Source organism: Helianthus annuus, chromosome 8, assembly GCF_002127325.2.
Source record: "Helianthus annuus cultivar XRQ/B chromosome 8, HanXRQr2.0-SUNRISE, whole genome shotgun sequence".
Taxonomy (NCBI): Eukaryota; Viridiplantae; Streptophyta; class Magnoliopsida; order Asterales; family Asteraceae; genus Helianthus; species Helianthus annuus.
Window position 1 is genome coordinate 109,647,976 of NC_035440.2, and position 20,731 is coordinate 109,668,706.

Below are 20,731 nucleotides of genomic sequence, written 5' to 3' on the forward strand. Positions count from 1 at the left end.
GAACAGATAATGAAAGCCAAAACTGGATCAAAGCAGTGGATCCAGAATAAGCAGATATTTGGTTGCAAGTCTCTCCCCTTGAAAGTGGTTTCAACATCTGCTGACCTCCTATCTGCTGATCATGCAAACTGCTGACCTACAACTACTGATCAAGTCAAAGTCTGTTGAAGAACTAAAAGCTCTGTTGCTCAATCTACTGCCTTGTTTCAAGCACTGATGTTCATGACAAGTACTGCTGGGTTCACAACAATGGAAGGATGCAGCACTTGTTTATGTTTACCTTATGTAATGAACTGTAACATCAGTAGTTAGTATAGCAGTGTTTGTATAGGTCAGTTGTTAAGAGTTTGTTTAGGAGGTTAGATGTCACTTTCATGGTGACGTCAGCTTTGATGCTCAGTAGTTTGCTAGTGCCTATAAATAGAACAGTACTCTGTACTGTTCTGTTTAGCTCTTTCACCATCATTCTTCCTGCACGAACAAATACTAAGCTCGGGTTGAGGGGGAGTTTGCAAATCATACATGCATTGTAATCAAAGTTTGAAATAAATTTAATCATTTGATTCTGTGTTGAAAATGTATGATTGAAAGCATTTCTTCTGTTTGATTGGGAAAAGTTTGCTTCCATTTAATTTCCGCTGCACTACTCTTTCATTGTTCATCTAAATTCAAACACAAATCACAATCAATCCAAATTCAGATCCTAACAATTGGTATCAGAGCTTGGACAATCAAATTTGATTTAACAATTATTTTGACGTAAATAGTTCAGCTCGAAATCGTTGATACTGATAGTTTGTTCGTCTTGTTGAAAAACAGAGCAAGGTTTAATCACCGATAAATTTGATTAATCAGTGCCTGTAAAACAACCAGGATGTCGTCACAGTCTCAAGATGATAAGAATAACATTGGCTTGCTTTTTAAACCTCCTATGCTTAATAGAAATGAATACAACATCTGGGGAGAGAAGGATGTGTCACATGCTTGCTCAACAGAACACTGGATGTTGGAGGTCTGTTGTTTTCGGTCCTCATGTTCCTATGGTGCCAAGTGCTGAGAACACCAAAAAGTTCGTTCCTAAACCAACTGAAAATTATACTGAATCTGATTTTCAGAAGTTCGAACTTGATGCCAAAGCATTTAGCATCATAGCTTCTACACTACCCAATGAAATCTATGCTGGGCTGTTACATTGTGACAGTGCCAAAGAACTATGGGATGCATTGAAGGAACAATTTGAGGGAACGGAAGAGGTTATCGAAAACATTAGGGAAATTCTGAATCAGCAGTATGAAACATTTTGCCATATCAAAGGGGAGTCACTAACCCAACAATTTGAACTTTTCAGTTGTCTCATCAGTGAACTAAGGCTTGTTAAAGTTACATTTCCAAATGCAACTCAAAATAGCAGGTTCCTTAGATCACTGCCTGAAAAATGGGACACAATTGCTTTTGTCACCAGAAATTCAGCTGAGTTCAAAGACCTGACCCTGACCCAATTCCATGGTAGACTCCTGACCTATGAAAGGGAGTTAAACCAGAAAAGGAAGTTGCAAGAGTCTGAAAAAGTTGCTGATGACTATTCATTTGGCAGCACAGCTCTATTTGGTCAGGAAGAATCTGGTAGCAGCAGTAAGGATCAGAGTTATGATCACTTTATTGACATAACTGCTAGGGGTAATTTTAACAACTCTGATTCTCACTCTGCAAATTATGCTTTCACTGCAAATACTGAAAACCAGATGTCAGATAACTTGTGCTTTGAACTGAATGATTTGCAACATTTTGATCCCACTGACTTAGAAGAAATGGACATTTTGCATCAATTGGTTTTGCTTAGTGTTAGAACAAGCAAATTCTACAAAATAACAGGGAGAAAATTCCCAGGGCTTCATGGGAATTTGAGGGTGGGGTTAGATAAGTCAAAAATCAAGTGTTACAAGTGTAATAGGCTAGGTCATTTTGCTAGGGAATGTAGGAGTCAAACCACTGGTCCCATAATCACTCACCCTGGCTCAAACCCTAGACCACAACAACAAAACACTATGCACTATACCCAATATGCCCCTGCAGCACATGTTAACACTGCTCATTATGTTGCAACCCCTGTGTCTGTGCATTATGTTCAAACCACTGTTCCACAAATTCAGTATGTTCAGGCCCCTGTTCCTCAGGCATAAGTGCAACCTGTTGCACCTAAAGAAGCTGCTCCAACAGTGACATAACCAGATCAACAAAGCTTTTTCACACAAGGCTTTGTTGATTGGAGCAGCATGCCTGATGAACTTGGTGATGAAAATTTTGCTCTCTATGCTTCTAATGATACTTTTGATGATGAATTTTGTTTGATGGCATTAGAGTTAATACAAGAAGGGGTTGAAACTAAAGGTGAACAGCTAAGTGCTGAAACAGTGGATGAAGTTGCTGAAGCAGTGGTTACTGTAGTTGCTGGTGAACTACTGCTGGGAGAAAATTCAGAAACCCTGCTTGAACCACTGTCTGACCCTTGGTCCAAAGAAGACAAAAAGGAAGAAGAAAGAAGAAAGCTAGTGAGGAAGAAGTTAGAGTTGATGAAGAAGCTGATCATCAATGTGACTGTGCCATGATGGCTGCTGCTAAGGTATCACCTCAAGTTCTTGAAAAACTGTGTTCAGACAAATGTATTATTGCATTTGCTAACATCAAAGAGGTAAATGAAAACCTTAGGAATAAAATCTTATCTGATGAAGTCAAATTTGAAAAGTCATTAAAAGAACTTAGAAACAGATTGACTGAAAAAGATAAAGAGATCAGCAGTCTGAAAGAAGAGCAGAGCATAACCAAAACTCAACTCCAAACTATGGTAGAAAAATACCAAGTTTGCAAAAAGGAGTTGGAGTCTACCCAGATCACCTGTGAAAGATGGGTGGAGTCTTGTAAAGGGTATGAGGTTATGCTTGCAAAACAGCTTTAAAGCAATGTTAAATTTGGTATTGGACATAGAAAATATGATGATCTTGAAAACACTGCTGGAAAACAAGCTGGTTAAACTGAGATAATTCCAACCAACAAAAATGGCCAAGAGGTTAAAATAATCGACAAACTTGGTAACAAAATTACTCTGGAAAGATCTGTGGGATCCTCAACTTTTGAGGAAATTGAGAAATACCAATTTAAACCCACATGGTCTGATGAGTGTGATATCCTTGAAAACTTCAAGCCAATGGATTTCACAACCACTGATGGTGTAAAAGCTCCAAAAGCAAGAATCATTCCTATCAAATATATCCATACAGAGGTTCAAAACTCTGTTGCAAAGGAATCTGAGAAAAAGAAGAAAAGAGAAAAGATTAAAAACCTGTTTTGTGATTTTTGTGAAAAGAAGAATCATCTAACAAAAGACTGTTTTCATCTTAAAGCACATGATCTAAACAAAACAAATGTTATTGTTTCTGCTGAAAGCTGCAACATCTGTGGTAAAAATAACCACAAAACTAAGGAATGTGTGTATCTCAAAAACTTTGATGAAAAGAAGAAAGAGTACACTGCAAAAACATTCTTAAGTTCATCAGCATCATCTGTTAGGTTCACCAAGAAACAACCACTGTTCGTCCTAGTCCAAACAGCTGTCACAAAACAGCTGAACCAAACATCTGTTCAAAGAGATATTCAGGTGACTGATGCACCCCCTGCCAATCAATTCAAAAGAGGTAAGGGGCAACCATCGTACCATAGGATCCCACATGTTTATGAGACTTACAAAAAGCCCTCTAAACCCAAAGTGAACAGGTATCCTTTTGGTTATCAACAGATGATTGGTCAAGACCCCCAACAGTGGTTAGAGAAAAACATTCTCAAAAATGTTCAAACCCCTGAGCTAACCACTGTCCATGCATCTGTCATCAGCCCAGACACTGTTGAGACCCCATCCAAAGTCTTATTGGCTTTGAAAACCTTAATGAACTAATCCTTTTACTTCATGTGCAGGGAGCTTCTGCATGCTTAGATAGTCTTTGGTATGTAGACAGTGGAGGCTCCAGGCACATGACATGATGTAAAGCCCTATTCAAAGATTTCAAAATCCATGGAGGGGGTGATATATCCTTTGGGAATAATAGTAAAGGGAAAGTTCTGGGGTCTAGTACAGTTCAGTCTGGAAATGTAAAATTTGAAAATGTCAATCTGATAGACAATCTGAAATTCAACCTCCTGAGTGTCTCACAAATGAGTGACACGGGGTATGGGACATTATTCACAAAGGAGTGTTGTAAGATTGTTGGACCAGAAATGGTTGAAAAGATTGAAGCAATAATAAAATCAGGAAAAAGAAAACTTGTTGCTCAAAGAAGTGGCAATGTTTATGTTGTTGATATGTCAAGAGAGTGTCCCAGAGCTGATGCCTGTCTGTTCTTAGCTGCCTCTAACAAAGAGACAGAGCTATGGCACAAAAGACTGGGACACACAAATCTCAAGACAATCAATGAGATTTCAAAAATTGGCTTAGTAAGTGGCTTACCACAAAAAAATGTTTTCATGTCCTGAGCACTGTGTTTCCCGTTTAAAAGGAAAACAGCATAAAAGCTCTTTCAAGTCCATTGAAGAGTCCAAAACAACCTAGTGTTTGCAAATGTTGCACATGGATTTGTTTGGCCCAGTGCAAGTCATGAGTCTCAAAAAGAATAAATATTTCTTGGTTATTGTTGATGACTTCTCTAGGTTTACATGGACCTTCTTTTTACACTCAAAAGATGAGACTGCAGGCATTTTGCAAGACTTTATGACACAGGTTGAAAAGCAATTTGACCTTCCAGTGAAAGTCTTCAGGAGTGACAATGGCACATAATTCAAAAATAAGGAGTTGGATGCCTTCTGTGTGAAGAAAGGGATTGTAAGGCAGTACAACATCCCTAGAACACCAGAGCAAAATGGGGTTGTTGAAAGGAAGAACAGAACATTGATTGAGGCTGCCAGAACCATGCTTGCAGATTCAGGTTTGCCATTAACTTTTTGGGCAGAGGTAGTAAACACTGCTTGCTATGTCCAAAACAGAGATTTGATCAACCCTAGGCACAAAAAGACTGCTTATGAAATTCTGTATAAAATAAAGCCATTAATCTCATATTTCAAAGTTTTTGGTTGCCCATGTTTCATTCTAAACTTAAAAGATTCTATCTCAAAGTTTGCAGCCAAAATTGATATGGGATACCACCTGGGATACTCAACCACTGCTAAGGCCTACAAAGTGTTCAATACACGGACCAAAGCAGTGGAAGAGACTTTGAATGTAAAGTTCAATGAACTTTCATCAATGAAAATCCCTGCTCCTGCAGAATTGTTTGATTCTTGAAAAATTCACTTTTGAAAATACTGCTGTCAAGACTAACAGTGCAGGTCCATCAGAGGATTTATCACCAGACTATGGATATGAGATCATCATTCCTCAACAAAAGTCTGCCACAATGGGAAGAGTAGTAGGTGTCCAAAACAGCTGTCAAAGCTCAACCACTGCTACGTCAACAGTTGTTGACCAAAGTAGCCCTTTAACCACTGCTTCCACCTCATCAAACACTGCTGACAAAATTCCTCAAACAGTGGATCAAAGTCAGCAGGTGTCCACACCTTTACCCCCTATGCCACCACCTTTTGAAGCCACTGCTGGGTCAACAAAGTCACCAGCAGTGGTTAGCTCAGATGATACACATCTGCAGCCCTCACCACTCAATGCCATTATTCCATACCAAGGAGAGCTCATCTTCTTGAAATCTCATCCACCAGATCAAATCATTGGCAACATCAATGAAGGGGTGCTCACAAGAAGGCAATCCCAAAACATTTGTCTTCTTGCAGGTTTTCTATCACTCCATCAGCCGGTCAAGTACCAAGAGGCACTGAAAGACAACAACTGGGTAGAAGCCATGCAAGAGGAGCTCCAACAGTTTAGAAGACAACAAGTATGGGAGCTTGTTCCATTGCCAGAGGGTGTGAGTCCTATTGGCACAAAATGGGTCTTCAAAAATAAAACTGATGAAAGGGGTATTGTTGTCAAGAATAAAGCCAGGCTTGTGGTTCAAGGTTTCAGACAAGAAGAGGGCATTGACTATGATGAAACATTTTCCCCTGTAGCAAGACTTGAAGCTATCAGTCTCTTTCTGGCCTTTGCTGTCAACCACAACATCAAGATGTATCAAATGGATATCAAATGTGCATTCCTCTATGGTAAGATTCTAGAGGAGGTTTATGTTTGTCAACCTCTAGGTTTTGAGGATCCATTTAATCCAGATCATGTCTACAAGCTAAATAAAGTTTTGTATGGCTTGAAACAAGCACCAAGGGCCTGGTATGAAACTCTGTCCACCTTTTTACTTTCCATTGGTTTCACCAGAGGCAGGATTGATAAAACACTGTTTTTAAAATGGAGAGGGAAGGATTTGATGATTGTCCAAATTTATGTGGATGACATCATTTTTGGAAGCACATGTAATAAACTGTGTGAAGAGTTCAGGCAACTCATGATAGCTGAGTTTGAAATGAGTGCAATGGGTGAACTCCAGTGCTTTCTTGGTCTCCAAGTAAGGCAGCTGCAAAATGGTACTTTCATCCATCAAGGCAAATATGCCAAAGAACTTTTAAAGAAATTTGATATGGATGATTGTAAGCCATGTAGTACACCCATTGCAACCAATAAATTGGCCATTTCTGATCAAAAGGATGATTTGGTTGATCAGACCTTATATAGAAGCATGATTGGGTCTTTATTGTACCTAACTGCATCTCAACCAGATATCATGTTTGCAACATGTGTCTGTGCAAGATCCCAATCAGCCCCTAGAAAGTCAAACCTTATTGTTGTAAAAAGGATATTCAGATACCTCAAAGGTGCTCCCAAACTTGGTATCTGGTATCCAGCTGATGGTATAATTGAGCTTTCAGGTTTCTCAGATAGTGACTTTGCTGGATGTGATAAAACAAGGAAGTCCACTTCAGGAGGGTGCCACTTCCTAGGCAATTGCTTAGTGTCTTGGCAAAGCAAAAAGCAACCAGCTGTTTCCACATCCACTGCTGAGGCAGAATATATAGCTGCTGCAAGCTGTACAGCCCAACTGCTATGGCTTCAAAATCAGTTACTGGATTTTGGTATCACTGCCTTGAAGACACCACTCATGTTGGACAGCCAGGCAGCAGAAAATATCATCAAAAATCCAGTTTCTCACTCAACCACCAAACATATCAACATCAGACATCACTTTGTGAGGGATTGCTATGAAAAAGGTTTGATTTCTCTGCATCATGTTCCAACTAAGGATCAGCTGGCAGATGTGCTAACCTAAGCATTAGATACATCCACATTTGAAAGCTTGATCTCTAGGATTGGCATGCTAAACATGGAATAACAGGCAAAATCCTGTTTTTCTATGAATAAAAGCATTAAAATGTTTTCAGAAAATCAAAAATCCATCCTTAAAAATAGCTAAAAATGAATTTTTCATTAAAAATCCTAAAAGTCTGCCATAACCACTGATGGGTTCAAAAGTATGCTTTTCTTTAAAAGTCTGTCCACTGCTGAAAGTCATCCCCTGTTCTCATTTTCCTCTGATAAGCACTGATGTTCAAAACCAGTGTTGTATCCACTGCTGTGCTATCCACTGAGAGTTAAAAGCATCCACTGTTCTACATTACCGTTACAACTACTGTCTTCACCAGTTGTTTTCACAAAAAGTACTGTTCAAAAGTACTTTCCTTCATTTCACCAGGGGATGGCATGCGGAGAGTACATAGTGGTCAGACCTTTTGTAACCGTTGCCACGTCAGCATTCACTTTTCCTCTATAAACCCCCCTTTTCAAAACCCAAACAGGGTTTCACTGTCGAATTGAATTCTTAAAAAATTCTCTTCTCAAAGCAGTTTCCATCTCATTCCATCAAATTTCTTCACAAACTCATCTTCGATTCTCATCTTCAAAATGACAAAATCGAAATCATCCGCAAAATCTTCCAAAGGGGCCTCTCAAAAGGCTACCTCCACAGAAATCCCACACAAATCGTCTCATAATCTTCTGGGTCTTCTCACAAAGCCTGGCACCACCGATACCTTTGATTCCATCCTTAATATGCTTAATGCAACAAAGTACAAAACTTTGTTAACCGCCGATGCACCAATTTACTTGACGACCCAAAAAGAGTTCTGGAAGAATGCAACCCTTGAAAAACAAGGTGAAACTGTCACTACCATTACCTCTTCTCTAAAGGGTAAAACTGTCAACATCACACCGCAATCCATATCAGAAGTCTTTCAGCTCGCTGATCAGGAAGGTAAAGATTCTTTCCCTAAAAACGAGTTAAAAATTGACTTTATTGAGAGAGGGTATGCAGACACAATGATGAAAAGGGATACCTTACAAAAAGGTTTCTTCCCTCCTACAACGAGATTTTTATTCCATACCCTTCTCATGTGTGTTTCAAATAAAACCACTTCTTTTAATGAAATACCACTGAAGATTCAAAACTTGGGATATGCTATTTTACAAGAAGAAAATTTTAACTATTCCAAGGTAATCTTCAATGATTTGGTTAAAAATGTTGAAACAAAATCATTCTTACTGTTTCCAAGATTTTTAAGTTACTATTTTGAGAAAAAATTCAGTAAGAATGATCTTGCAGTAATAAACCAAGGTGAATCTCTACAAATGCACAGCTTAACTGCTGAAACTTTTACAAGAATGTCAACACCTTGAAAAACACAAGCAGAGGTGCCTGAGCAGACTTTAGAAGCAAACACTGCTCCTCAGGCATCTGCTGCTGAGCCCACTGCTCAAGGTGATCAAGGTAGCAAAACAACTTCCTTGAAACCCACACCTAAAATCACCAAAAAGCCACATAAAAAGAAAAATCAAAAATCACCAAAACCTACCAAAAAGGCAACTCTGGAGGATGAGATACCAGAGCAACTGCCTGTGACAAAACCAAAGTCACAAGAAACCACTGCTTCTACTTCCTCACAGCAGTTGGTAAAAATATCTCAACCCATACCTGAAACTCCTCCTGTCTCTTCACAAAAAGAACAGGTTGTACAAATAGGGTCACCACATCATGATGCTCTGGAAGCACTCGTTTCCATCATCCACAACCCAATGCCCGGGGCAATTTCGCTTTCTAACCCTACCTTCACATCCCCAATTCCACCAAATACCAAACTAATGTTGGATGCAATTGATCTGAACCTGGCACAAACCAGTCCTTCTCAATCACCTGTTCTTGAGAATATACCTCAACAACAGACTGGGCCAGATGTATCAATCTTTGCTAACCCACCAACAAAACTTGAGGAGGTTACACCCCTTGAGTTACAAGTAACTCTTGGTGGTAATCCAAGTGAAGCAGCCACTACAAGTGTTGAACCTACAGGTCTACACTTGGACAGTGGTTACATCAATAAGACTTCCTTGGAGGCAATTCCTTCCATAACACCTCTGTTATCTGCTAGTGAGTTTGTATTAACCACTGGTTCCATCAAAAGATTATCAAGTGTTGAAGGAAGAAGAACCCAGTACCAAGAAAAAGGGGCATCAGTTGTTGATGTTTGGAGTACACTCCCTACCTCAACATCTGATACAACCACTGCTAGTGAGAAATCAGATGATCCCATTAAATTAGATGATGGTTTAAAGTACCAGGAATTGACGGAAAGAGTTGAAAAACTGGATACATCTGTTGTAGAAATCAAAGAAATGCTGCAACAGTTGTTAACAGTTCAAATGGTACCATCCACTGCTGTTCCACCTCAAGCACCTGCTTCACCACCAGCAGATGTTACAAATGAGCTCTGGAATCTTTTTCAACCATTTCTCCACCAACAACAACAGATGGCTGAGCAGCAGCATGAAAAACATGTTCAAGAGCTCAGAGAAGCAATGGAGTCTAGTTTCACCACACAAGCAGACATCAAGGCATTAAAAGTAAACAAGCAACCTGAACTTATGATCCTGTTTTGCCTGTGGGCTTGAATCAATCGATATTGCAAAAAACTGTTGCGCGCATCATACCTCTAAATCTGCAACCATATTCATCCCAAAAGTTAGAAAATACGAAATTTCGGCATTCATGATAACAAATTAATGAATTAGCTTAAAGCTAACCAGATCGATCAATGTTATTTCTTCTTAGTGAATTTGCCGGTTACAATTATAGATAAAGAAAACTAAAAACTAAAAGAGATATAAAAGACTAAAAGTTAATTTTAAAAGTCATTTAAAAAATATGGTCATTATATTTTGCTGAATTACAGTATGAAGCAAAATTTGCAACTCTTTAGGCTTTTGGTATTTGTACATCTTGCATAGCCTGTCTTCCGTGCATAGTATAGTTGTATCTCTTGCATCAGTTTGTTTTATGCTGATGCTTGCTGTACCTTTTGTATAAATAACAATGAAATACGAAGTTTAGTTGTAAGCCTAACATTACGAATTAGAATATGTACATTGCTGAAAAAATGGCAATGAAACTGGTAACCAATAAGCATGCCAAAATTCCCTAGCAACATAGCACTCTCATCTGCCAACACCACCATCATTCACTCTGATCTTTCTCATCACCAATGGCGATCTTTGCATCACTCACAGTCTGATCTTTATATTTTCGAATTACTTTTCATATAACAAAAATCAAGAATGCATGGTTATCTATTACATCACATCAACTTAAGAACCCCCATCAGTTCCTTACTTTCATAATAAAACTAAAAGTAAAATTAAAAAAAAAACACTAAAAAACACTATGTAAGAACCCTAATTCTTCAAAATCAATATAGAATCAACACTGACAGATCAAACCTCCACATAATCACAGTTCAAAAATATGTCAGCGACACCGCCACCAAGGGTTCCCGAATGAAATCTGGCAACCACGGACAAAAACTACATTGATCAATTTAACAAGGTTTAGATTGTCTTACCAGGTTGCAAGCTTGATCGATTTAAGAGGATGATGGTGCCATTCAACCCTCGGTTAATCCATCACCTGATCTTTAACCACCACCAGATCAGCCCAACGACCAGTCTTTTCGGATGATCGACCACCATCCAAATATCGGGCGCTGCCATCGGAAATCCGAGCTTCAATCCGCCGTCGTCATCGATGTCGCTGTGGCCGGAGAGCCTTGGGCCTTCTCCCCCCTCTCTGTATTCTTCTCTTTCTCTCCCTCATCCAATTAATTTCATCTATAATTGTTTCGACCCTTTCATTTGCTATATTCACTCCGGGTTTGATTGTGAGGGTCTGTTAGGTTTCTTTCAAGGGCAGTGAAGGAAAGAAATTTGGATGTGTGAGTGTGATGGGTCGGTTGAATTACTATTATACCCTCCCAGTGTCTTAAAATTTCATCCTCATTCTGGTTTTACCCTTATAAAATAAGCATTGTTTAGTTGTACATATTGCATAAAATGATAGACGCCATATAAAATTACATGTGTGTACATCACTTCTCCTTTTTATAATAGTATAGATTATATAGTATGATCAATTAGTAGATTAAATATGAATTTTGCTGTTAAAATTCCACATCTAACGAATAACTGAAAAATTCAGATTATGTAGTTTGGGATATAATATTCTCATTAGCTATTATTTTTCCCATAATCTATAAATTAATATAATATGCTAAAATTCATAATAAATCCATAACAAGTTCGGAAATTCTCAAAATTTACGTGAACTAATATAATATGATATAGAACAGTAAGGTAAATTCAATTTCACTAAAATAGGTGTCTAAGATCAAAAGCCCTAAATTTCAAGAACTCAAGAACCCTAGTTTATCAAGAATTAAGTTCGAATCCCTAAATTCTACAAATGCAGAAATTGATGATAGGGATTTGGTAGAGCACGAAAAATAAATAAGATTAGGCTTTGGAATCACCTGAAAAGGTTGAGAATTGAAGTAGATATCGTCACGTGAAGTTACAAGCCCTAGAATGTTCTTCGATTAAATTCGCGGGATGTGGTTGATGAAATGAAGAAATTTCAGTGGGGTTTTACATGGTTTGATCAGGGGATCGAAATGTGTAAAGTTGGCAATCTAATTTTACGAAAGAATGTAAAACCCAAATGATATTCAAAGTAGTTTTAATGGTGATGAAATCTCATTCCAATAAATCGGTTTTTGGATGATTAAAGGACGATTGAGTTACTTAAAACATAACTCTCCATTAATACGAGTCATTAGGGATTAATAGAGAGCCAAACCGTTGAGTTTCGGGCATTAAAACATCAGTTGCGTAGTCAGGTTATAGTTAAAAGGAATACGCAACCGATTTTTTCAAAAAAAAAAAAAGCGTAGGTGGTGGAGTGGTTCTCATTTGCGCGTTTAAGTGGGTGGTCGCGGGTTCGAATCCAGCAGCCAGTTTTTATTATTTTTTTAATAATGCGCTTCTTGGATGCTTATACATATAAATTAGCCTGCATTGTAGCACATAAGTTGCTGCAGCCTAGTTGGTCTTGTGTCTTTCTGTTCTTCCACCCGGGTTCGAATCCTTGCTCCGCCGAGTATTTTCTGTTTTTTAAGTTAAAACACTTTTTATTATTTGCAATAGGCCCCCTTGTACTTTACTAACTTGATTAACTTACGGAACTAACTTAGTTAGTATATATCCTTTATAACTAACAAACCAAGTTTAAGCGAGTCTCGCTTATAAACCTCCATTTTATTCCTGTTTTTAATCCAAAGCAAAACGTGACGATTAATTACATAATATATATATATATATATATATATATATATATCAAAATTTATTTATTTTTATTTTAATGATAAGGGTCCGATTTTACAATCCGGGTCGAATTTCGAAGGTCCGTTTTTTACGGATGTTACAATCTCCCAAAATTTTGGGAATTTCATCCCGAAATTAGGAGGAAACTGCTCGTATAGGATGAAGTGTAGGGTCTTCCCTAAACTTAACGATATCGATGCCGAGAATGCGCTCAAACTATGATATATCGAAAGGTAAGATGCATATATTATTGAGGCGGTAGCGTTCCTGATAAGGGTTGCCTTCCCAATTAAAGGAATCGCTTTTGATGCCAGTGATGAAGTAATGAAAAAAACGTTAAATGTTATGTATAAGGTAGCCGATCGTAGACTCCTTGACCATTACGATCTCGAAGCCCAAGATTGGCATATCAAAGATGTATTGCAGCTAAAGAGAAAATCACGTCCTAAAGATGACTTGTAACGCGAGAGAGTTTGCAACTGAGCTGTGAGGTATATATGTGATGCCCAACTGCAATCTGTGTCACGACTTGGGATTTTGAAAAGAAAAATTCTCATAAAATGCCACAATTTGAGTTGAATGAGCGAAATTATAGAATTTGAATTCTCCAATCACAAAACCAAAACAAACTAACTAAAACACTCATGATTAGTCTAACGCTGCTTTTGAAAATTTGACAGACACACTTATATATAGGAAGTACCAGCGGCGTATCCACCATGTCCCTACACTTTCTTTTGAGTTTTTAGGCTATTGCGTTTTAGAATTAAGACATTTCTTTGTGTTTTCTGGCCATTGCATTTTACAAATAAGACATTTCTTTGTGTTTTTTGTGCATTGCGTTTTAGAAAAATGTCATTTTTTAGGTTTTTTTTCCATTGCGTTTTACGCAACTGGGTTTCTTTCCATTGCATTTTACAGAATACACTTTCTTTTGTTTTTTAGGCCATTACGTTTTAGAAAGGAGACATTTTTAAGTGTTTTCTGGCCATTGCGTTTTATAAATAAGACATTTCTTTATGTTTTTGGTGCATTGCGTTTTAGGTAAAACACATTTTTATGTGTTTTCAGTCCATTGCGTTTTAGAAAATAGACATTTTAAGTGTTTTCTGTCCATTGCGTTTTAGAAATAAGACATGTGTTTGTGTTTTTGGTGCATTGCGTTTTAGGTAAAACACATTTTTATGTGTTTTCAGTCCATTGCGTTTTAGAAACTACACTTTCTTTTGAGTTTTTAGGCTATTGCGTTTTACAATTAAGACATTTCTTTGTGTTTACTGGCCATTGCGTTTTACAAATAAGACATTTCTTTGTTTTTTTGGTGCATTGCGTTTTACGCAACTGGGTTTTTTTCCATTGCGTTTTACGCAACTGGGTTTTCAAAATTTTTTTTTGAAAATATAGCAATAGTATACTCGTTTTAAAGATAAAAAAACGCTCATTTTTTGGTGCAATTTTTATAAAAAAATAATGTCGTATGAAAGAGTTATTAACGTTTAAAAAATGGGGGGGGGGGGATTGGAGGAGAGAGAAACTATTGTCTTGGATTGACTAGAATACCCCTAAACAAACTCACGCGGCTCTTTTCTTCCTTTCAATTTCCCTGATTTAATCTTAGCCCTTGATTAACTAAATGGATGGTCAAGATCACTTCCTAGCCTTCTTAGCCAAATAACTTTCCTATTGTATCTCCACCCTAGATGAGATTATAGACATGTATATCGCCAAATAAATTAATGTTGTCCTCAGAAAAACTTAGGGCCAAAGAAACCTCCAAAAATAAGTTGGCTGGGTTTTGGCAACTTGCTAAAAATACTGAAATTTAGCAAAATATAGTTTTAGGGTTAGGGTCAATTGTCTGCTCCTTTAATTAGTAGTCGCTGCATACTCAATAATAGCTTGTTGTCTTCCTATGTATGTTCATATTTACCATGCTACGGTTATCAATCTTCAATTGTCAGCTCTTATTTTTAGTTCATTCTTAGGTTCCAAAATTGGTGATCAGATGTATCTTAGGGTGTCAATTGTTTTGGGTTAACATGTTGATGGGTCGAATCATTGAACCTGAACATGATCTTTAAATTTATGCTTCTCAAAGACATCAACTATAAACCAGACACGCTTAAAATTGTGTAACCGAACAATTGGGCCTTTTAACGTATTTATCTTAAAGAGTCAATGGCTTTTTGCCCAATTGTGAATGTGTTAAACGAGTTGGAGAGTGGTAATAAGAGTTAAATGGGTTGAGGGGTTGATAGGTCAATTTGTTCAAATAAATGCGTTAAATGCGTTAAATACACAGGTCATCTCGAATTCGATCGTTCTGAAAATCCTGACTATTATCATGTCATATTGTAAAAATATATATTTTATGTATAATTAAATGGCATTTTTTATCATTAATTATCATTGACCTTAACACATTTATGTGTTTAATTGGTAATTATTCGATGGACATAATTACATTTACTACCTAAATAGGGTTTCTCCTTAGGTGTACAAACAGAGATAATTAGAGAGGTTGAATAGGAATCCTCAAACATAATTTGTCACCCCTTAAAAGTTAATCACTAATCAATCACCAACTTACATACATATCACCTCCTCTCTCTCTCTCTCTCTCTCTCTGATTTTCATCTTTCATAAACCTACCTAAAACCATGTTTCTCTCTAATTTTCATGTTTCATAAACCTACCTAAAACCATGTTTAATTGGTAATTATTTGGTAAACCTAATTACCCTTACTACTTATTTAGGGTTTATCCTTGGGTGTATAAATAGAGATTGTTAAAGATGGCTTAAAAGTTAATCACTAATCAATCACCAACTTACATATATAGTTTGTCACCCTCTCTCTCTCTCTAATTTTTCTGGGTTCATAAACCTATCTAAAATCATCTGTTGAAATATCAGTATAAATGTGCTCCTATTATTATGTGTTTGGCTAGTTTCTATTATTTCTTGTTTTATTTTGTGAGGTTTGGCTTATGTTTGCTCGTTGGGCCGCTCCCCTGTTTGTGTCGCTGGCCAGCTTCTCCTGGGCTCCTGTCCTTGGGCTTCTCTTCTTGGGCTCCAGCTGTCGCATATGTGCTAGGGTTATTTTCCCCTTTTAAGGGGTGGTTGGTGGCTGCTTATCATCATCGAGCATTTCAGCTCTCTTACTACTTCTTGGTGTTCTTTGTCTTTCTCATTTCCTCACAAGTAAAATACGTGAGCAGTCTTATAGTTATAGCATTTCTGTTTGTTCTTCTTGAACCTTTGTATCACCAGTCAATCTGTGATGACTGGATGATTGCTTTGTTGTAATCGTTTGATGCTTTGAATAAAGTGGTGCTGTGTGTTTGAATATAAACTTGTGACATGGTATCAGAGCCCCAAGGTTGAAATCGGGCTCTAGTTCTTCTTCCGCTGCGGTCTATTGCTCCGATTGTCCTTCTCTTGTCCGATCTAGGGTTTCTTCCTTGACGTCATCCTGTGGTCTGATTTCTGTTTCCGGAGTGGTTCTTGCTCAAAGGAGACGGTGCAGATCTAGTAGGTGTGAAACCCTAAGGTCTAGGGTTTGGTTTCCGTTGGTGCCTGGCTTCCGGTGATGGCGCTGCTAATACCCTTTCTGGGGTTGCTGTGTCCTTGTTAAAGAAGAAGATCCTCGTTGGTCCCATTAGGGAAAACCAACAGGAACTGACCTCCGGCTTTCTGACCTGTGTCTTGCAACCCTAAGTGAAGGTTGCAGTCATGGTCCCCTTCTCTGCTGGCACCCACTGTGAGATTGTTCCTGTCCTTGTCTTCTTTTTTGTTTTGCATCATTGTGTCTTGAGTCTAGGCATCCTTGATACCGGGTTAGGCAAAACCGGCTTTGATTATTGGGAGACAGAGAGCGTTCACTCTGTTGCATTGTGTCTGATTGTTGGTCTGTTAAGTTGTGGCTCCCTGGTCATTGTCTGCGGAGGCACCTTTGAGTGATGAACCTCTGATCGGACCTCTGTCCAGGCTTCGCCAGTGTGTGGTTGGTTCTCTTTGATTACTTGTCTGTTTGGCTCTTGACTGCTTATCTGTTTGCTTCTATTGTCTGCTTATTTGTTTACTGACTGTTCTGTTATGTGTTTCATTATCCTGCCATTATGCCTGATAAAACTGAAACTGCTGTGACCTTGATTAGCAAGTTGGATGCCAGTGACCTTCTATATTTGCATGCTAGTGACTCTAGTGGGCTCACAATTGTTAGCATAAAACTAGAAGGAACTGAAAACTATGTGGTCTGGTCTAATGCCATGAAACTTGCTTTAATGGCCAAAAACAAACTAGGTTTTGTTGATGGAACTTGCGTTAAATCAAAAGACAATGATGTGCTTGCTAGTCAGTGGGATCGGTGTAATTCTATTGTCCTTACCTAGATTTTGAACTCTATTTCTGATGAATTATATGTTGGTCAAGTCTATTCTAAACTTGCTTCAGAAGTGTGGGATGGTCTAAAAGACACCTATGATAAGGTTGATGGTTCTGTTGTGTTTAGCCTATATCAAAAAATTAACTCAGTTAGCCAAAATGGTTCCAGTGTGGCTGAATACTACCATAAAATTAACACTATGTGGAAACAGTTTGTTGCTATGTTGAAACTGCCTTCTTGCACCTGTAATGCTTCTGCTAAATTTAATGAGTTTAGTCAGTTAATTAAGCTTATGCAATTCTTAATGGGTCTTGATGATATTTTCCAACCTGTTAGGACAAATCTGTTAACTAGGGATCCTCTACTAACTATTAAAACTGCCTTCTCTATCATTTCTAGAGAAGAATCACACAGAGGATCTAATGGTGGGTCAAAAATTCCCAATGTTGGTTTTGCTGCTAAAACAAACAATTTTTATGACAACAAAAAGAGATTTAACAAGGGTCCCAACCCTAACCTTAAATGCTCTCATTGTAATAAAATTGGGCATACCATTGACAAATGTTTTGAACTGCATGGCTATCCCACCAATTATAGACAAAAACCTAATCAAAATGGTCAGTGGTCTAAGTCTAACAATTCTGCTAATAACAGTAATAGCCCCTCTGTTAACAACTCTATGTGTGATGCTAGTTCCTTGAATACTCTGTCTGCTGATCAGTTTTCTAAGTTGCTAGGTTTGCTGAATGAAAATAAAACTGAAGACACAAATAAGTCCAATGTAGGAGGTAAATGCTTTAACTCCTTCTCTACTCTAAGTGGTTACAAAAACTCATTTTGTTTCAACTCTATAAACTCACCATCACAACTGTTGAACTGAATCATTGACTCTGGTGCAAACCAGCACATGGTCATGGCCAGTGAAAACATGTTCAACAGTTGATGTCTCAGAATACAATATAACAATTAAACATCCTAATGGGACAGATGCTAAAGTTACAAAAATTGGGTGTTTTAAGCTATCTGACTCTGTGATCTTAAAAGATGTCTTTGTTGTGCCTGAATATTATGTGAATCTCATTTCTGTGTATAAGCTTGCTAAAGACAACAAACTTAGAGTTATTTTTGATGAAAATACTTGCTATATTCAGGATTCCTGCATAAAGAAAACCCTGGTGACTGGTAGACAAACTGAGGGTTTGTACTTTTGTGGTAATCCGTTAGGCACTAATTTCTCTTGCTTGAGTAAAACTGAAAATATAAAGCTCTGGCACTCAAGACTGGGACACCCAGCTGAACAAGTGTTAAAAGTTTTACAAATTAAAACTGAGTTAAATGACACCAGACCCTGTGACATCTGCCATAAGGCCAAACAACACAGGTTACCCTTTCCCCTAAGTGACCACAGGTTAACTAAAGTAGGGGATCTGGTTCACTTAGATGTTTGGGGACCTTGCAAGGTTACTAGTATAGACGGGTACAAATATTTTCTTACTATTGTAGACGAATTTGTATGGGTCTATCTAATGAAATCTAAATCTGAAGTGTTTGAGAACATACAAAGTTTTTATAATCCGGTAAAAACCCAATTTGAAGTGAATGTCAAAATTTTTAGAAGTGATAACGGATCTGAATTCATTAACTCACAAATGACTACTTTTGTTAAAACAAACGGTATCGTCCATCAAACCTCGTGTACTTATACTCTGCAACAAAACTGTGTTGTGGAAAGAAAACACAAACACTTGCTAAATGTTGCAAGAGCATTATTATTTCAGTCCAAAGTCCCTCTTAAATACTGGTCTGAATGTGTGCTTACTGCTTCCTACTTGATTAACAGGCTTCCCTCTTCTGTGCTGCATGGTAGTTCCCCTTATGAAAAGCTTTTTGGCTTTAAACCTTCTCTTGATCACTTGAAAGTTTTTGGTTGTCTCTGTTTTTTTACTGTTTTAGATAACACTGATAAACTTGAAGAAAGTGCTGAAAAATGTGTCTTTATGGGGTATTCCAACTATAAAAAGGGCTATAAGGTCTGGAGTTTAGATCAAAAGAAGTTCATCTTCTCCAGAGACGTCAGTTTTCATGAAACCATTTTTCCCTTTGAAAATAAAAACAACTCTCCAGATCAAGTTAGAATAGATGATTTAAACCAAATCGTTTTTTTCGACAACTTTGAAACTTCAAGTGATACAAATCCCTATGATGAAGAGAAGGACATTCCTGATTCTCCTGTTGAGACATAGCAACACAGTGACGAGGCTGAGCACACTGCTGATCAGCAATCATTAGGAAATAATGGTGTGAACCATGAATCCACTAGTGCTGAACCTGGTCTTGTGAGGGTTGAGTTGAACAACTCTAATGATGAATCAAACCTTCCTGAGGGTACCCAAACCATTAGGAGATCATCTAGATCTGTGTCTGCCCCTAAGAAGTTTAATGACTTTGTTGTTGGACACGCCAAATATAGTTATGATAAAGTTGTAAATTACTCCAACTTGCCTAGGGAAAATATCTGTTTAGCTGCCAATGTTAACAAAACCATCGAACCGTCCACCTATAAAGAAGCCAGCAAAGACAAAAGGTGGATTGATGCGATGAATGAAGAGCTATCAGCTCTTCACAGAAACAACACCTGGGATATAGTGGACCTACCTAGTGGAAAAAAACCCATTGGGTGTAAATGGGTTTTTAAAGTCAAATATAAATCCACGGGTGAGATTGATAGATTCAAAGCTAGACTCGTTGCTAAAGGTTATAACCAACGATAAAGAAGTCAGCAAAGACAAAAGGTGGATTGATGCGATGAATGAAGAGCTATCAGCTCTTCACAGAAACAACACCTGGGATATAGTGGACCTACCTAGTGGAAAAAAACCCATTGGGTGTAAATGGGTTTTTAAAGTCAAATATAAATCCACGGGTGAGATTGATAGATTCAAAGCTAGACTCGTTGCTAAAGGTTATAACCAACGAGAGGGTATAGACTTTGAGGAAACATTCTCACATGTGGTCAAAATGGTCACTGTCAGATGTGTCATCAGTTTGTCTGTTCAAAATAACTGGCCTATGTACCAACTTGATGTCAATAATGCTTTTCTTTATGGTCATCTCAAGGAAGAAAAAGTTTATATGAGTCTTTCGGATGGTCTAGGTGTCAAATATCAAAACAAAGTTTGCAAATTGAACAAGTCATTGTATGGCCTCAAACAGGCCCCACGCATGTGGAAAGAAAGACTTGTTCAGGCTCTTGTTAAATTCGGATTCATACAGTCCAAGTGTGATCATTCTATGTTTATCATGTCAACAAAAGACATCTTTGTTGTCCTTCTCGTCTACGTAGATGATATTGTTATAACAGGAAATAATGAAGGAAAAGTGACTGAAGTAAAATTTTTTTTGAAAACTGAATTTCTAATTAAGGACCTTGGGCTCTTAAAATTTTTTCTTGGCATTGAGGTCATAGAAACTGGGGATGGGGTGTGTCTCTCTCAAAGGAAATACTGCATGGACCTTCTCAATGAATATGGGATGAGTGGTAGCAAACCCATTGGTTCTCCTATTGACCAAAATCATGTTCTAACAAACTAAGTAAAAAAGGAAACCA